The sequence below is a fragment of the Chiloscyllium plagiosum genome, chromosome 8 (genome assembly GCF_004010195.1).
Source record: "Chiloscyllium plagiosum isolate BGI_BamShark_2017 chromosome 8, ASM401019v2, whole genome shotgun sequence".
Taxonomy (NCBI): domain Eukaryota; kingdom Metazoa; phylum Chordata; class Chondrichthyes; order Orectolobiformes; family Hemiscylliidae; genus Chiloscyllium; species Chiloscyllium plagiosum.
The window spans coordinates 97,153,911-97,169,646 of record NC_057717.1 but is presented as its reverse complement, the minus strand read 5'-3'; positions in this window follow the sequence as shown (position 1 = coordinate 97,169,646).

Below are 15,736 nucleotides of genomic sequence, written 5' to 3'. Positions count from 1 at the left end.
AAATAGAAATTGTTGGAAAAGCTGGACAGGTCTGACAGCGTTGGTGGAGAGAAATCAGAATTAACCTTTTAAATCATAGAGTCATTGAGTCATTGAGTACAGCATGAAACAGACCCTTCGGTCCAACTCGTCCATGCCGACCAGATATCCCAACCCAATCTAGTCCCACCTGACAGCACCCAGCCCATATCCCTCCAAACCCTTCCTATTCATATACCCATCCAGATGCCTTTTAAATGTTGCATTTGTGCCAGCCTACACCACTTCCTCTGGCAGCTCATTCCATATACATACTACCCTCTGCGTGAAAAAGTTGCCCATTAGGTCTTTTTTATATCTTTCCCCTCTTATCCTAAACCTACACCCTAGAGTTCTGGACTCCCCCACCCCAAGGAAAAGACTTTGTCTATTTACCCTATCCATGCCTCTCATGATTTTATGAACATGTATAAGGTCACCCCTCAGCCTCCAAAGCTCCAGGGAAAACAGCCCCAGCCTATTCAGCCTCTCCTTGTAGCTCAAATCCTCCAATCCTGGCAACATCCTTGTAAGTCTTTTCTGAACTCTTTCAAGTTTCACAAAATCCTTCCGATAGGAAGGAGACCAGAATTGCATGTAAAATTCCAACAGTGGCCTAACCAATGTCCTGTACAGCCACAACATGACCTCCCAACTCCTGTACTCAATACTCTGACCAATAAAGGAAAGCGTACCAAACACTTTCTTCACTATCCTATCTACCTGCGACTCTGTGTTCAAGGAACTCGAATGACCCTTCCTCAGAACAAGCTATAACACAATCTGAAAGATTTCAAAACATAGAGCCAAAGAAATCCTATCTCTTCCCCAATATTATCACTTTAAAAAACTCAAAAGCCACAGAAATTTGCATTCCCTGCCCAAATTATAGCTTTGTCTTAAGTGATTTTATTTCTCAGTTCCTGTCCTGTGTGTTTTAAAGCATTTTCCTTGAATCTTATTCAACTCTAGACCTTGTCAGGTGTGAATAACCAGTGCGGACAGTTATGGACCAGATCAGACTCCCTTAAAATATCCTCAAAAGGTAGCCTAGACCCTAACTATTTTTTATTTTGAAAGGTCCCTGGCACAATGTAACTCTGCAAACCACTCGACTTTAAGCAAAATACAATTTATTTAAATACTGCGGTTAAAATGTGAACAGAAGAAAGAATAAGTTGACTCTATTGGAAAACTTAACTAAATAATAGATGTAGTAGCCATTACTAATTAACTGTTCCAATGTAGTAACATCCCATCAACCCTTGGCAAAAACAAAAGGTAAATTCAGGCACAGATTCTCACATGCAGTTGTCCAATTCATGAGGAAGGCAACACCAAGACAGAGTAGCAGCCAGGAGACATTCACTGATGCTTCCCAACTCTGCTGAGAGCCCAATAACTTCTGCTCAAAGCTAAACCTGAAAAACCCAGAAATTTTGATCTGTGAGAGCTGGCCGTATCCACTCAGGCTGTTAAAAAAAAAGCCCAAGGTCTCCCAAGTTGTTTTCTCTCATGGTTCTGGTAGACTGCCTGATTCCTCTGCCATACAACCTCTCTTCAAAAGCGAAACAGGACACAATAACCTTTTAAAGTCACAGCATCGTCCCATGATTTCTAGCTGAAAACATCAAAAACAAACCAATCTATGTCAATGTTTTGTCTCGCCAGTCATAAACCACCTCAGTAGAAACAAACTCTCTTTATAACTTCAGGAGGCACATGCTACCTTATAGTTAGGCCAAGAGAACTGGCCTAAGTAATTTTAGAGTAAGGGCCTTTAGGACAAAGATAAGGAGGAATTTTCTCATTGGTAATGATTCTGTGGGATTCTTTACTGCAGCGATGTACTGAGAAAGGGTAGTAAGTATACTCAAGGCTGCGATCAACAGACCTTTTAATCAGTAAAGGTAATCAAGAGTTACGGGAAAAGGCAGGAAAGTGAAGTTGAGGATTATCAGATCGGCTATGATCCTGTTGACTGCCAAACAAACTCGATGGGCCAAATGTCACGGTCATAGAGCCATGGAGCCATACAGCATGGAAACAGACCCTTCAGTCCAACCAGTCCATGCCAACCATGTTCCCAAACTGAACTAGTCGCACTTGCCTGCGTTTGGCCCATATAATCCAAACCTTCCCTATTCATGTACTTATCCAAACGTCTTTTAAATGCTGTAACTGTACCCGCATCCACCACTTCCTCTGACAGTTCATTCCACACACGAATCACTCTGCGCAAAAAAGTTGTCCCTATGTCTTTTCAATCTTTCGCCTCTCACCTTAAAAATATGCCTTCTAGTTTTTAACTCTCTCCACACTTGGGAAAAGACCTTTGCTATTCACATTATCCATGCCCTTCTCTAACCTCTATAATGTCAACCCTCAACCTCCTAAGCTCCAGTGAAAAAGGTCCCAGCCTATTTTTATAACTCAAACCCTCCATTCCCTGAAACATCCTGGTAAATGTTTTCTGAACCCTCAATAATTTAATAATATCCTTTCTATAGCAGGGACACCAGAACTGGACACAGTATTCCAGAATAGACCTCACTAACACCTTGTGCAACTTCAACATGACATCCCAACACCTATACCTTGCAAGAACTGTAACAAACACTGCATTGGACAAACAGGAAGAAAACTAGCCACCAAGATACATGAACATCAACTAGCCACAAAACGACATGACCCTCTCTCATTAGTATCCTTACATACAGATAAGAAAGGACACCACTTCAACTGGGACAACACATCCATCCTAGGACAAGCCAAACAGAGACACGTGGGAGAATTCCTCGAAGCATGGCATTGCAGCTGGAACTCTATCAACAAACACATCAAGTTGGACCCCATCTACCACCCCCTGAGGAAAAGAACAGGAAATGACATCACCACAGGAACTGACATCACCCAAGGAAACCTAAACACATAAATAAAAAGCGGGCCATACCACCAGTGCTTCACCGGAGGCTCACTGATGATGTTACCTAGAATGGTGACGGAAAGTCTGAAAACGAACCTTCCAGCTCAGCGAGCAACCTACATGCAGAACCGCAACCTGAGCTACAAATCTTCTCAAAACCCGCTAACCTATAATCAAAGTTCTGTCCTACGTCTACTTCTGAGTTCGAAAGGAATGGAAGGTTAAATTGATAAGTTGAGATGAAATGCAACTAGAGCTGCTGAACCAAATTTTCTGGCAAATTCTATGAATATAATTCAATGAATGTACAGTTTGAACAGTTGACACATATGCCCCAGGAGGGGCTTTGTTTGCAGGAGATGGGGTGGAGTTGGAAAGTTAATTTCAAAGTGCTGGAGAAACTCAGTAGGTCTGGCAGTATCTATGGAGAGAGCTAATATCCAATGAGACTCTTTTTTTTTTCGGAAATGGTTTGCTATTCCAATTCAGAGAGCAGTTAAGAATCAACCGCATCACTGTGGGGCTGGAGTCACATGTCGGCCAGAACTGGACAGGCGTGGCAGATTTCCTTCCCTAAAGGACATTGTTAAGCCAGGAGTCATATCGCTCTGGAAGCATTAACTCTGTTTTCTCTGTCTGCAGATTATGCCAGACTGTACCTTCCTGGTTTTTGTTTCAGATCACCAACACCCACAGTCCTTTTTTCATGCGGGGGAGGGCTTGGTATAATTAAGGAGGCAGATGGAAGGGGAAACGAGGGGGTATGTGAGCTTTCTTCCTTTGGAAACTCCAAGGTACTTTGCCGAGCTACGAGGAGAGCAGTGGGGCTGGCTCTTGCTTGGATCATGGCCAGCCAGTTTCAAGAGGGGAACCTAAAACAGGAAACTAAAAATGAAAACTGACATTTTAGGAAACGGTATTCAGAAATAAAACCCTCATAATCCTATCGGCAGTTTTATAAAACTGGAGCTCAGTTAGCCTGTATACCTAACATAAAGCTACATGAAGTTGTGGTATGGTGGCTCAGTGGTTGGCACTGCTGCCTCACAGCAGCAGGGTCCTGGGTTCAATCCCAGCTTTGGGTGACTGTGTGGACTTTGCATGTTCTCCCCATTTCTCCTGTTTCCTCCCACAATCCAAAGATGTGCAGTTTAGGTGGTTTGGCCATGCGAAATTGTCCATGGTCTCGAGGGATGCACAGGTTGGCTGTGGGAAATACAGGGTAAAGGGTCTTGGTGGGATGCTCTTTGGAGGGTTGGCACAGACTCAATCGGCAGAATGGCCTCTTTCCACACTGTGGGGACTCCATCATTCTTCTATGAAGTCCCTCATTCCTGGTGCTAATTGAATACATTCTTTCTCTGTTGACAACTACAGAGTTGTGCCCAGAATCATATATAAGGTTCCAGCCCAGACTTAACAAGTGTTTCATAAAGATTTAGCACCAATATTATAGAAAGCAATGATGTATTTCTCAATTAGAAAAATATTGAAACTCGACAAATGACAATGTGCACATGTAATAATTCGCTGTAAGTTTCATTAATTCAGTGGGTAACCGGAGAAACTCAAGTTACGACAGATTCCTTATCCAGTGCTTGTAATGCCATGTAGCTTTCTCTACATTAATGACACTAAATAAATAGATGCTGTTGTTGTTGATGGAGTGGATTAATACTTTTGAATACACGAGCAGCCAATCAGTTCTCTTAGTCTGGATTTTCCGGGTAATTTATAAGGGAGAAAGTATTGGGATATGTCTGTTGGCACTTTGCAGGTGAGGTACTGAATCTGGGATGGAAATCTGCGAGCAGAACAATATGCTTTCTGCAAAGCTGTAAAGGTGACAGGAAATCAATTTGCAAACTTGTGTATTCAATGGAAAACAAAGATGCCGAGCGGGCTTATGAGATTGCGGCCTTGATATTTCCGAGGCAGAGCAAGAATTCAGATAACATGTTTGTGTTCACCGTGTCCAAAGTGGGTGGCAAGCTTCCAGAATCCACTACGTTAGTCTCTGTCCTCATTAACGGATTCAGCAAAACCTCATTGACAAATCTGTATTTCGATTACATTAGCACCAGACCTGATAAATCTGAAGTGAGCTTATTCCCATCTTCTGTCAAAGAGGTGATGAAAGACGAACAGAGATTTCCAATCATTTGTAAAATGTAATAAACACAATCTAGTCAAAAACTATATATGTGTTGTTTTCCTTCAATATCGAAAATTCTTTCTCATTTTAAACTTCCTCAGCATGTTTTGATCACTCAGGCTGATTAAGAAGATTAGAATATTTAAGGTCTGACTCCTGCCCAATGTTTCTTTAGAACAGCACACCAAAGAAGAAAGCCATTCTGCCCATTGACCTGAGCAAGGCATGATAAACTCATAGAGGTCTACAGCATGGAAGCAGGCCCTTCGGCCCAATTGCTCATGCTGACCACCTTTCACAATTTGAATTAGTCCCATTTGCCTGCATTTGGTCTATATCCTTCCATACCTATCCCATTCATGTACTGTCTTAAATGATGAAATGGTACTCATTTCCATCATTAACTCTGGCAGCCTGTTACAGGGACTCACCGCCCTCAATGACAAAACATTGACCCTCTGGACCCTTTCGTATTTCTCCCCTCTCACTTTAAACCCATGCCCTCTAGTTTTAGACTCCCCTACCCTGAGGAAAATCTGATGGCTATCTACCTTATCTATGCCTCTCATGATTTTATAGACCTCTATAAGGTCACAACTCAGTCACTTACGCTCCAGGGAGAAATGTCCCAGCCTATCCAACCTCTCCTTACAACTCAAATCTTCCAGTGTAGGTAGCATCCCAGTAAATCTTTTTGCACACTTTCTAGTTTAATGATATCCTTTCTATAGTAGGGTGATCAAAAATGCATACATTACTCCAAATGTGGTCTTGTACATCTGCAACGAGACACCCCAACTCTTATACTCAATGCACTGACCAATGAAAGCAAACATGCTGAAAGCCTAGCCATGATAAGTATGTACATTATATTAAGAATTCTATGTTAACGCTTTTCCTAATGTCATTCCCATTTTAAGTTGTTCTAGTCACAGTTATAATAGAGAACTGAGAGTGAATCCTAATGAGTGGGAAGAAATATAAGCAATTTCTAGCATAAATGGAGCATATGAAAAGGAAAAAAAAATGACTTTGAAATTGAACAGAAGTGTTTCTGTGCACAATTGTCTGAGATGCACTGCAGAAATTCACCAAAGATCCTCAGACAGCACCTTCCAACCCATGACCACCTCCATCCAGGAGAACAAGGGCAGCAGAAACACCACCCCCCTGCAAGTTCACTCACCATTCGGACTTGGAAATATATCTCCAGTGTCGCTGGGCCAAAATCCTGGAATTCCCTTCCCAAGGGCATTATGGGTCAACCTACAGCGGGTGGACTGCAGCAGTTCAAGATGGCAGTTCACCCCCCACCTTCTCAAGGGGCAACTGAGGATGGGGCAATAAATGTGGGCCACACCCCACAAAATGAATTTTTTAAAGCAATTATCCGGGCACTAAGCATGTTTCATCTGAAGGCTCTTGCTCTGGATGCTGTACAGCTAATCCCAAGGGTGATGAACAAACTGTACATGCACTCCCTATGCTTGTCCCACATTCTTGAGCTTTCGGGATAAATCCCCATGCTTGCACATGGATAATTCTGCAAATAGATGGTACTGCATAAGCTGCAGGCACCCAGGCCTGAAACATCACAAATACAGTCTGAGGCACATTGGTTTCATTTACCTGCAGCATCACTATCAGTGATCCATTGGTATGACAGACAAATACCGCTACCCATGAGGGTAATTACAACCCATTTCGCTATTTATGAACTTTTCTGGGGGCTTGATACAGTATCTAATATTAGCATTGGACAAGTGCACCTATAAGTATGAGGAATACAATGATGGATTGTGCGTAATTAATTATGAGCCAGTTCCTCTATTGACTTGCTGAGTTTGTGTTTGAACCACAAGAGGGGTTGAATCAGTTTCATTTTGTTAAAGGTCAAATTTTCAGTCAGGAATATTGTCAGTGGAAGCAACTGGGAACCTCAGAGGTACAAAGACAGATTGACAAGCCAACGTTCTTCAGGCAACCCGTGGGATGTGAATGGTTTCTGTTCTGGTCTTTAATATTATATTCCTGTAGATATTGTGTTTATAAGTATCGCAAGTCAGACATTCAGAAATTGGGGCCCCCTGTAAACAGTCGAGGGGAATACATATTATTCCTGCTGGCCTTGGGTGGAATACAGACAATGTCAGTTGGTACAGTCGGAAAAGTATAAAATGGATGACAGACTGTGGGAATTATAATACATAACAATGTAATTATAATTGTAATATTACGCATAAAGCTCAGAGGTGTCTGTACTCCTACAGTTGGTTTTATGCTGATAAGACTAACCCTCTTTACATGCACATGAGAAACAATCATTAACCCATACCTGAAGTCTCCTATCGGTTTGTTGGGTTGTAAGAAAACACCACACACAGTGTGGGCCCTGAAACAGCTGCACAGAGGGTGGTATCCTGTCACCAAGTCACCCTTTATTTTCAGGTGTACCATACATGGGCTGTGACCAGCCAGCTCACAGCCAGTCCCTAGACTGAGGAGACCTTCTGAATCTCCTGTTTCTATCTGTCAGCCAGGGCTCCCTGATTGGCCTGGTGTAACAACCCTAATCAAGGATCAATGTTAGCTGATCTCATCAAACACTGCCCAAGGCAATCTGCCTGCTGAAAGATTTCAGTTCAGCTCTCCCTAGTTCCCTAATCAGTATGTATCTCTCAAACAAACATCACAGAATCAGACTAACTGGTTGTTGATACACGTTGTGTGTCAGACCTTCCTGTGAGCAAATTGGCTTCCACATTTCCTGCAACAGCGACCTAGCTTCAGAAGTACAGTACTCCATTAGCTATGAAATGCACAGGGAGTCCTGAAGTTGTGAACGGTGCTCTCCAACAATAACAATCTACATTCACCTAGCAACTTTGTTGATGCAAGACATCCTCAAAGCACTTCATGACGGTGTTAATTATCAAGCTCAATTTGACACCAAGCCACAGGTGGAAATAATAGAACTAAAAACCAAAAGCTCAGTCAAAGAGGTAGGTTTTATGGCTCATCTTAAAGGAGGAGAGAGACATGGCGAGGTTTAAGGAGCAAACTCTACAACTTAAGGCCCAGTTAGTAGAAGGCATAGCCTCTGATGGCAGACCAATTAAAATTGAGCACATTCAAAAATGAGAGTTGCACTGAGAACTTGGATGGTTGTGGGGCTGGAACAGTTGGGAAGGCCATGAGAAAACTTGGAAACAAGGATCAAAGCTCTAAAATGGAGATGTTGCAAGGGAAGCAGTGACCATAGGGACAGTGGGTGAGCTGGATTTGGTGCGGGTTAGTAGATGAGCAGCAGGGTTCTGTATGAGGATGGAAGAAAGGAAGCCAGTTATAACAACACTGGCATAGTCAAGTATAGAGTTAAGCACGGCTTAATGAGGATTTCAGTGGTAGATAAGTTCAGGTAGGGATGGTGTCGGGCAGTGCTCCACAAGGTGGGTTTGTTGACATTGCAAATGTCAGTTGAGAATCCCATCTTGGCGTCACATACATTACCAACCTTACAAATGGTATGCTTCAGGCTCTGACGGTAACAAAGGGGAAGGTGGAGGTCTGGGTAGGGGCTGGAGACTATTGGGTCTTCCCAGGATTCAGTTGCAGAAAATTCCTGCTAACCTCTGACTGGATACAAAAATAAATAAAATGGATGTCGGTTTGCTTGCTGAGCTGGAAGGTTCATTTTCAGATGTTTCGTCACCATACTAGGTAACATCTTCAGTGAGCCTCCGGATGAAGCCTCAGGGCATTGTCCAGAGGCTCACTGATGATGTTACTTAGTAGGGTGACGAAACATCTGAAAATGAACCTTTCAGCTGGGCGAGCAAATCTACATCTAGAACCTCAACCTGAGTTACAAATCTTCTCAAAAGGCTTTGTCCAGAGGCTCACTGATGATGTTACCTAGTATAGTGACAAAACATCTGAAAATAAACCTTCCAGCTCAGCGAGCAAACCTACATCCTGAGCTACAAATCTTCTCAAAACTCGCTAATAAATAAAATTTTAAAAGTTCGATAGATGCAAAGCTTTCTTTAGAAATAAGCTCTAATTTGAAATGACATTTCCTAACTGTAGAAGACACAAGTTCTCTCTGGTGTTAATTCTGATTTCACTGCCCCAGCAACATTTAAGCATTCAGAGCGACAACACTCGAATGATTTGTGTCTCTCATCCAAAAGCTCTACGTCCGAGTCCACACCTTGGACTTGATGTCCAAAGTCCTTTCATAATGAGTATCAATCTGTTGGCATATCCAACATATGACAATGGCAGGCAATAAAAACAGGAGAGATTCTTGGTCAGCCAAGAAAGAAAGTTAAACCTCTATAATATGCATATAGATTAGATTTCCCACAGTATGGAAACAGGCCCTTCAGCCCAAACCAACCTTTCAAAGAGTAACCCACCCAGATGCATTCTCTTACCTAATGTACCTAACGCTATGGGCAATTTAGCCTGACCAATTCACCCTAACCTGCACATCTTTGGATATTGGGAGGAAACCCACACAGACATAACGTGCAAACTCCACACAGACAGTTGCCTGAGGCAGGGATTGAACCCAGGTACCTGGCACTGTGAGGTAGAAGGGCTAACCACTGAACCACCATGCCACCCATGTAAGAAGGCACATTATCACAGCAGTTCACACTCCCTGAGTGAACTGTTCACACACTATCACCCTGAGAATTGCAAGTAGACTTTGAGAGCAATAGTTACACATTAGTAACCTTCAGAATGAAAACTCCAATAAATTATATTTATTACTATTCACTGTGAAATCTGTCTCCAGGTAGAATAGAGGAGATATCTAGGAACCGTATCTATTTATTTCTAGCTTAACATGACAATACGTCCTAATTATGTCAGCTCCACTTCTTCAGCACCGACATCTTTTAACTATCAAAAGGTAAACTTAAATATAAAGCTGTTATCTACAGCTCAAATCTGACATTCTGTTCCCATTAATCAAATCCTTCTTTGAATGTCATCAATGAGGGTGAGATACCAGCAGGCTCTGTCTATGACAGGCAACAGTGACAAATGAGGCTGCTTTGTCCCTTCAGCTTTCATTATAAAGAGATATCGTCTGGAGAGAAAATTGGCTAATTTTGCTATTTTATGCTTTGCAGAAGAGAGAGAGAGAGATACTGGTGTTGCAGAGTCATTTTGCCTGGCCTTATCAAAAATGACTCAATAGCTCAGTTTAGCTTGTAGTACAAGCTGCATTACATCCATTGGCAGTGATAGGAACTAATTTAATTTCACAAATGACCACTAAATTACGAGCAAATGGCCCATTATTACCTTCAAGTCACTCAACTGTTCCTCGCTCTGGATGTGTATGAAGTGTGGCTTTTCAGTATTCTTAGTGGCTGGAGACTATGAAGGTTGGCTATTATCTGGCTGTGGTGAGGACTTTGTCCACTTCCTTGTGGAATGTGCCTTTGCAAAGAAGATCCCCACAGAACGACGCAGAGGTCCTTGTTGAGGTTTGTCCTGAGCAGCTCTGTGATGCCAACCTCTGCTCTTTGTGCGGTTCCTCCCAACACTCGCCAATATAAGCATCAATTGTGTCTTGAGGACCATTTGCTTGGTTAAAGGTGATTTGCCCAAAACGATCTGATCTACCAGTGCATGTGGTTTGCCTTGGGGAATATGCTGAGGGATGCACCAAAGCTTGGGGCAGCTGTGATGGAGAAAGGTCACAGCTTAAGACCTTTCATTCATAATGTACCATGGGACTGCGAAATGTAATTGTATAAAATCCCTACGGTGCCAAGGCCATTCAGCTGATCCTTCAAACAACATCCAGGCCAGACGCCTCCCTTCAATACAACCCTCCCACTACCCTCTGCCCGTAACGCTACATTTTACCATGGCCAATCCATCTCACCTGTGTATCCGTGGGAACTATGGGTAATTTAGCATGGCCAATCCACCCTAACCTGCACATCCCTGGACACTATGGGCAATTTAGCACAGCCAATCTGCCCTAACTTGCACATCCATGGATGCTATGGGCAATTTAGCATGGACAAACCACCTAACCTGCACATCCCTGGACACTATGGACAATTTAGCATGGCCAAACCACCTAACCTACACACTCCTGAACACTATGGGCAATTTAGCATGGCCAATCCACCCTAACCTGCACATCCCTGAACACTATGGGTAATTTAGCAAGGCCAACCCACCTAACCTGCACACTTTTGCACTGTGGAAGGAAACTGGAGCACCCGGTGAAAACCCACGCAGATGCAGGAAATGGACTCCTGGGATGGTGGCGGGTATCGCCTGTAGCGATGGTGGAGCTGGGACTCCTGGCAGGGGTAGGCCCAGAGCATGGACTCTTTTGGCGAGGGATCATTGACTGTGCCCAGAGCAGAGGCTCCTTGCTGTGGTAGGACAGGCGCGGCGACCTTGCAGAAGTCTTGGAGCCAGATTTGGGATCCTAGCCGAAGAAGATGAACTCTACTGAAGTACTTCCTTCATAAACTTTTGCACCTCAAAATGGCGCCCGGGTATGGCGACGGAACACCTTTCACTGCATCTCCCCGAAAATGTGACAGTAAATCATTCATTCATTCACATCTTCCCTCTGTCAATATGATGAAGAGTTGAAATATTAGCTTGCTCTCTCTCTCTCCACAGATGCTGCCTGACCTGCTGTGATCTCCAACATTTGTCATTCTCTGCAAAGTATCATCACTTTCCCAGTGCAGGTTACTGAGACAACTTGCAATCATTATTTCCCTTATGCGTCAGCCTCCATTTTTGAAGATGCATGTCATGGCATAATCTTTTCAATTATATCGCTCATCATTATGAGAGTACAATTTAGCTGAGGAGGACACCTTGCTTCAGGAAAGTAAGTGGGAAATTTTATTTCCAAAAGTACACAATCAGTATATAAAAACATTTCAACATGAGTATCACAGGTAGACAATCCTTTATCCGAAACCCTTGGGACCAGCTGTATTTCGGATTTCAGAATTTTTCGGATAAAGGATTAAATGACATTTTCATAGTAACATTTTTTTTAATTACCGAACAGCAGACTCACCTGTGATTATTACGAGCCCTGAGACACAATTGGCGCCTGCCAGTGCTGGGCCACACCGCTACGTCACATCTGAGTGATGTGGGTCAAGGGGGTGTGGAGTTGCGTTAACTGTTTGCACGCCAAACAACCTTGTTAATGCGAAAAAAAACTTCAGGAAAGAAACTTTGAATTTGAGAGCTTTTCGAGTTTCGGAATTTCGGATAAAGGATTGTCTACCTATACAAGATTTGTAAGAAAATTCAACATACCGTGAGACGTGTTCCACTCAATTCAATTGTTGCAGTCTTAACTTATAAAATACATTCCACATCAGCCTGGGGGCAAAATATTTTCAATTGGAATTAACAGAAAAGGCAATAGGTTGAAACAGAAATATATTTAGTCACTGTGTCACCTGCCCCTTTAATTTCTCTTTTGAAACGTGCAAACTACCTGTGAAAAGTTTTCCTGAAGATGAATATGAATCAAGCAAACTTGAGAATCTACCAACATGATATCCATGATGAATGGTGGCATGATGGCTCAGCGGTTAGCACTGTTGCCTCACAGCACCAGGGTTCGATTCCAGCCTTGGGTGACTGTCTGTGTGGTATTTACACATTCTCCCCGTGTCTGCGTGGGTTTCCTCCCACAGTCCAAAGGTGTGCAGGTTTGGATGAATTGGCCAGGCTAAATTACCTATAGTGTTCAGGGATGTGTAGATTAGGTGCATTAGTCAGGGGTAAATGTAGGATAATTGGGTGGGGGTCTAGGTGGGTTACTGATTGGTGTTGGTCTGTTTCCTCACTTTAGGGATTCTATTAGAAATTCTGTAATACACATATCGAACTCTAAATGTTTTTGCTGTAATGCTTGAAGCATGGTCATGACATTTATTTTGACCTTTCGGATAATCTGTAAACATTTTTGTGATATACTTCAACCCCATCTCACTATGATATTTTTGTTCCAGTGTAATGGCAATGTGACCTTACCTCTGAATAGCTGTGCTCACAACCATCAGTGCCCATGTGTTCCAAGTTCTACTGCATTATCTTTTATCATATTTCTTGGTATAAAACTATGCGAGCTGCCCCTGGTGCCTCAAATATATATAAATATAGTCTTGTAAGAAATGCCTTTAGCTTGTTTGTTACATAGAGTCAAACCTCAGCATTTGCTTGTTTCTCCATATGTTACTGTACAGAACAGAACTGCTTCAATTACTATTGTGTATGCAATTTTGATTATGAATAAAGCATATTTTTAAAATTTAAAGAAATGTTTGCCGGAGAACACCTTGGGGTGTGTCTTACAACACATGAACGTTGTGAGAGTCAAGAGTATTGAAATTGGACTCAGGCACCTCAGAGTGGAACATGATGCACAGAGAAAAGGTTCTGGTAATTCCTAATTTGAAAGGTGTTCGTCCTTGGGCTAGCTACCTGACATGGAACTGAATGTAATTAAGACTATTGCATTAGTATTGAATGTAACATGCTGAACAAATCGAATTAACTGCAAATTCTGAAATGCTCAAGTCGAAAGGCTTTGTAGTTCTTTTCTTTGTAAATCTTATGAATTAAAATATACATTGGGAAACGAAGTTATGAGGGCACAATTTAGTCGAGGAGGATATCTTGCTTAGGAAAATCTTATTTCCGAAAGATCATACCATTTGTAAGTAAAAACAGTTCAAGATGAACATTACAAGATTTGCAAGAAAGTTCAACATGCCCCAAGACATGTTCCACTAGATTCGATTGGAACAGCCTTAATATTTATAAAATACTGCCTGAGGGCAAAATAGTTCCAACTGGAATTAACAGAAAAATAGAGTCATAGAGTCATAGAGATGTACAGCATGGAAACAGACCCTTCAGTCCAACTCGTCCATGCTAGATATTCCAACCCAATCTAGTCCCACCTGCCAGCACCTGGCCCATATCCCTCTAAACCCTTCCTATTCATATACCCATCCAAATGCCTTTTAAAAGTTGCAATTGTACCAGCCTCCACCACTTCCGCTGGCAGCTCATTCCATACACGTACCACCCTCTGTGTGAAAAAGTTGCCCCTTAGTTCTCTTTTATGTCTTTCCCCTCTTACCCTAAACCTATGCCCTCTAGTTCTGGACTGCCCCACCCCAGGGAAGAGACTTTTTCTATTTAGCCTATCCATGTCCCTCATAATTTTAAAAATCTCTATAAGGTCACCCCTCAGCCTCCGACGCTCCAGGGAAAACAGCCCAAAACTATTCAACCTCTCCCTATAGCTCAAATCCTCCAACCCTGGCAACATCCTTGTAAAATCTTTCCTGAACCCTTTCAAGTTTCACAAAATCTTTCCGATAGGAAAAAGACCAGAATTGCACGCAGTATTCCAACAGTGACCTAACCAATGTCTTGTACAGCCGCAACATAACCTCAACTACCACTCTGCCGTCATCAATCCTCTTTGTTACTTCTTCAAAAAACTCAATCAAGTTTGTGAGACATGATTTCCCATGCATAAAGCCATGTTATCTGTCCCTAATCAGTCCTTGCCTTTCCAAATACATGTATATCCTGTCCCTCAGGATTCCCTCCATCAACTTGCCCACCACCAACGTCAGGCTCACTGGTCTTTAATTCCTTGGCTTGTCCTTACCATCTTTGTTAAACAGTGGCACCACATTAGCCAACCTCCAGTCTTCCGGCACCTCAACTGTGATCAATGATACAAATATTTCAATAAGAGGCCCAGGAATCACTTCCCTAGCTGCCCACAGAGTTCTAGGGCACATCTTTACACTAGTTTCAACTTACTTTGAATGCCTTGATTGTCTGTTGACTGAAATTGAGTACATTATTTAGGCTGCCATTGCAGTACAGTAAAAGGAGTGGGTACTCTGCAGTTAAAGTAGTGCCAGCTTTAATAGGGGACCAAACTGAATTCTCCCTAATTGTTGAAACAAGTATAAATTATCTTACAATCCTATTCAAAAAATAATGAGCTTTTCCGGTTGAAACATAAACATAAATTGCCAGAGAAACAGAGAGGTGCAGGATTGGTGGATTAGCCATTTGAAGTGCAGAATTACAGGGATAGGGTAGGAGCGTGGGTCTGGGTTACTCTTAGATGGTGCGGTGTGGGCTCGATGGGCCGAATGGTCTGTTTCCACACGCGGGATTTTATGTATTCTATATTCAAACTCAGCAGGTTTGGTAGCTTAAGAACATAGAACATAGAACAATACAGCACAGAACAGGCCCTTCGGCCCACGATGTTGTGCCGAACATTTGTCCTAGCTTAAGCACCCATCCATGTACCTATCCAATTGCCACTTAAAGGTCACCAATGATTCTGACTCTGCCACTCCCACAGGCAGCGCATTCCATGCCCCCACCACTCTCTGGGTAAAGAACCCACCCCTGACATCTCCCCTATACCTTCCACCCTTCACCTTAAATTTATGTCCCCTTGTAACACTCTGTTGTACCCGGGGAAAAAGTTTCTGACTGTCTACTCTATCTATTCCTCTGATCATCTTATAAACCTCTATCAAGTCACCCATCATCCTTCGCCGTTCCAA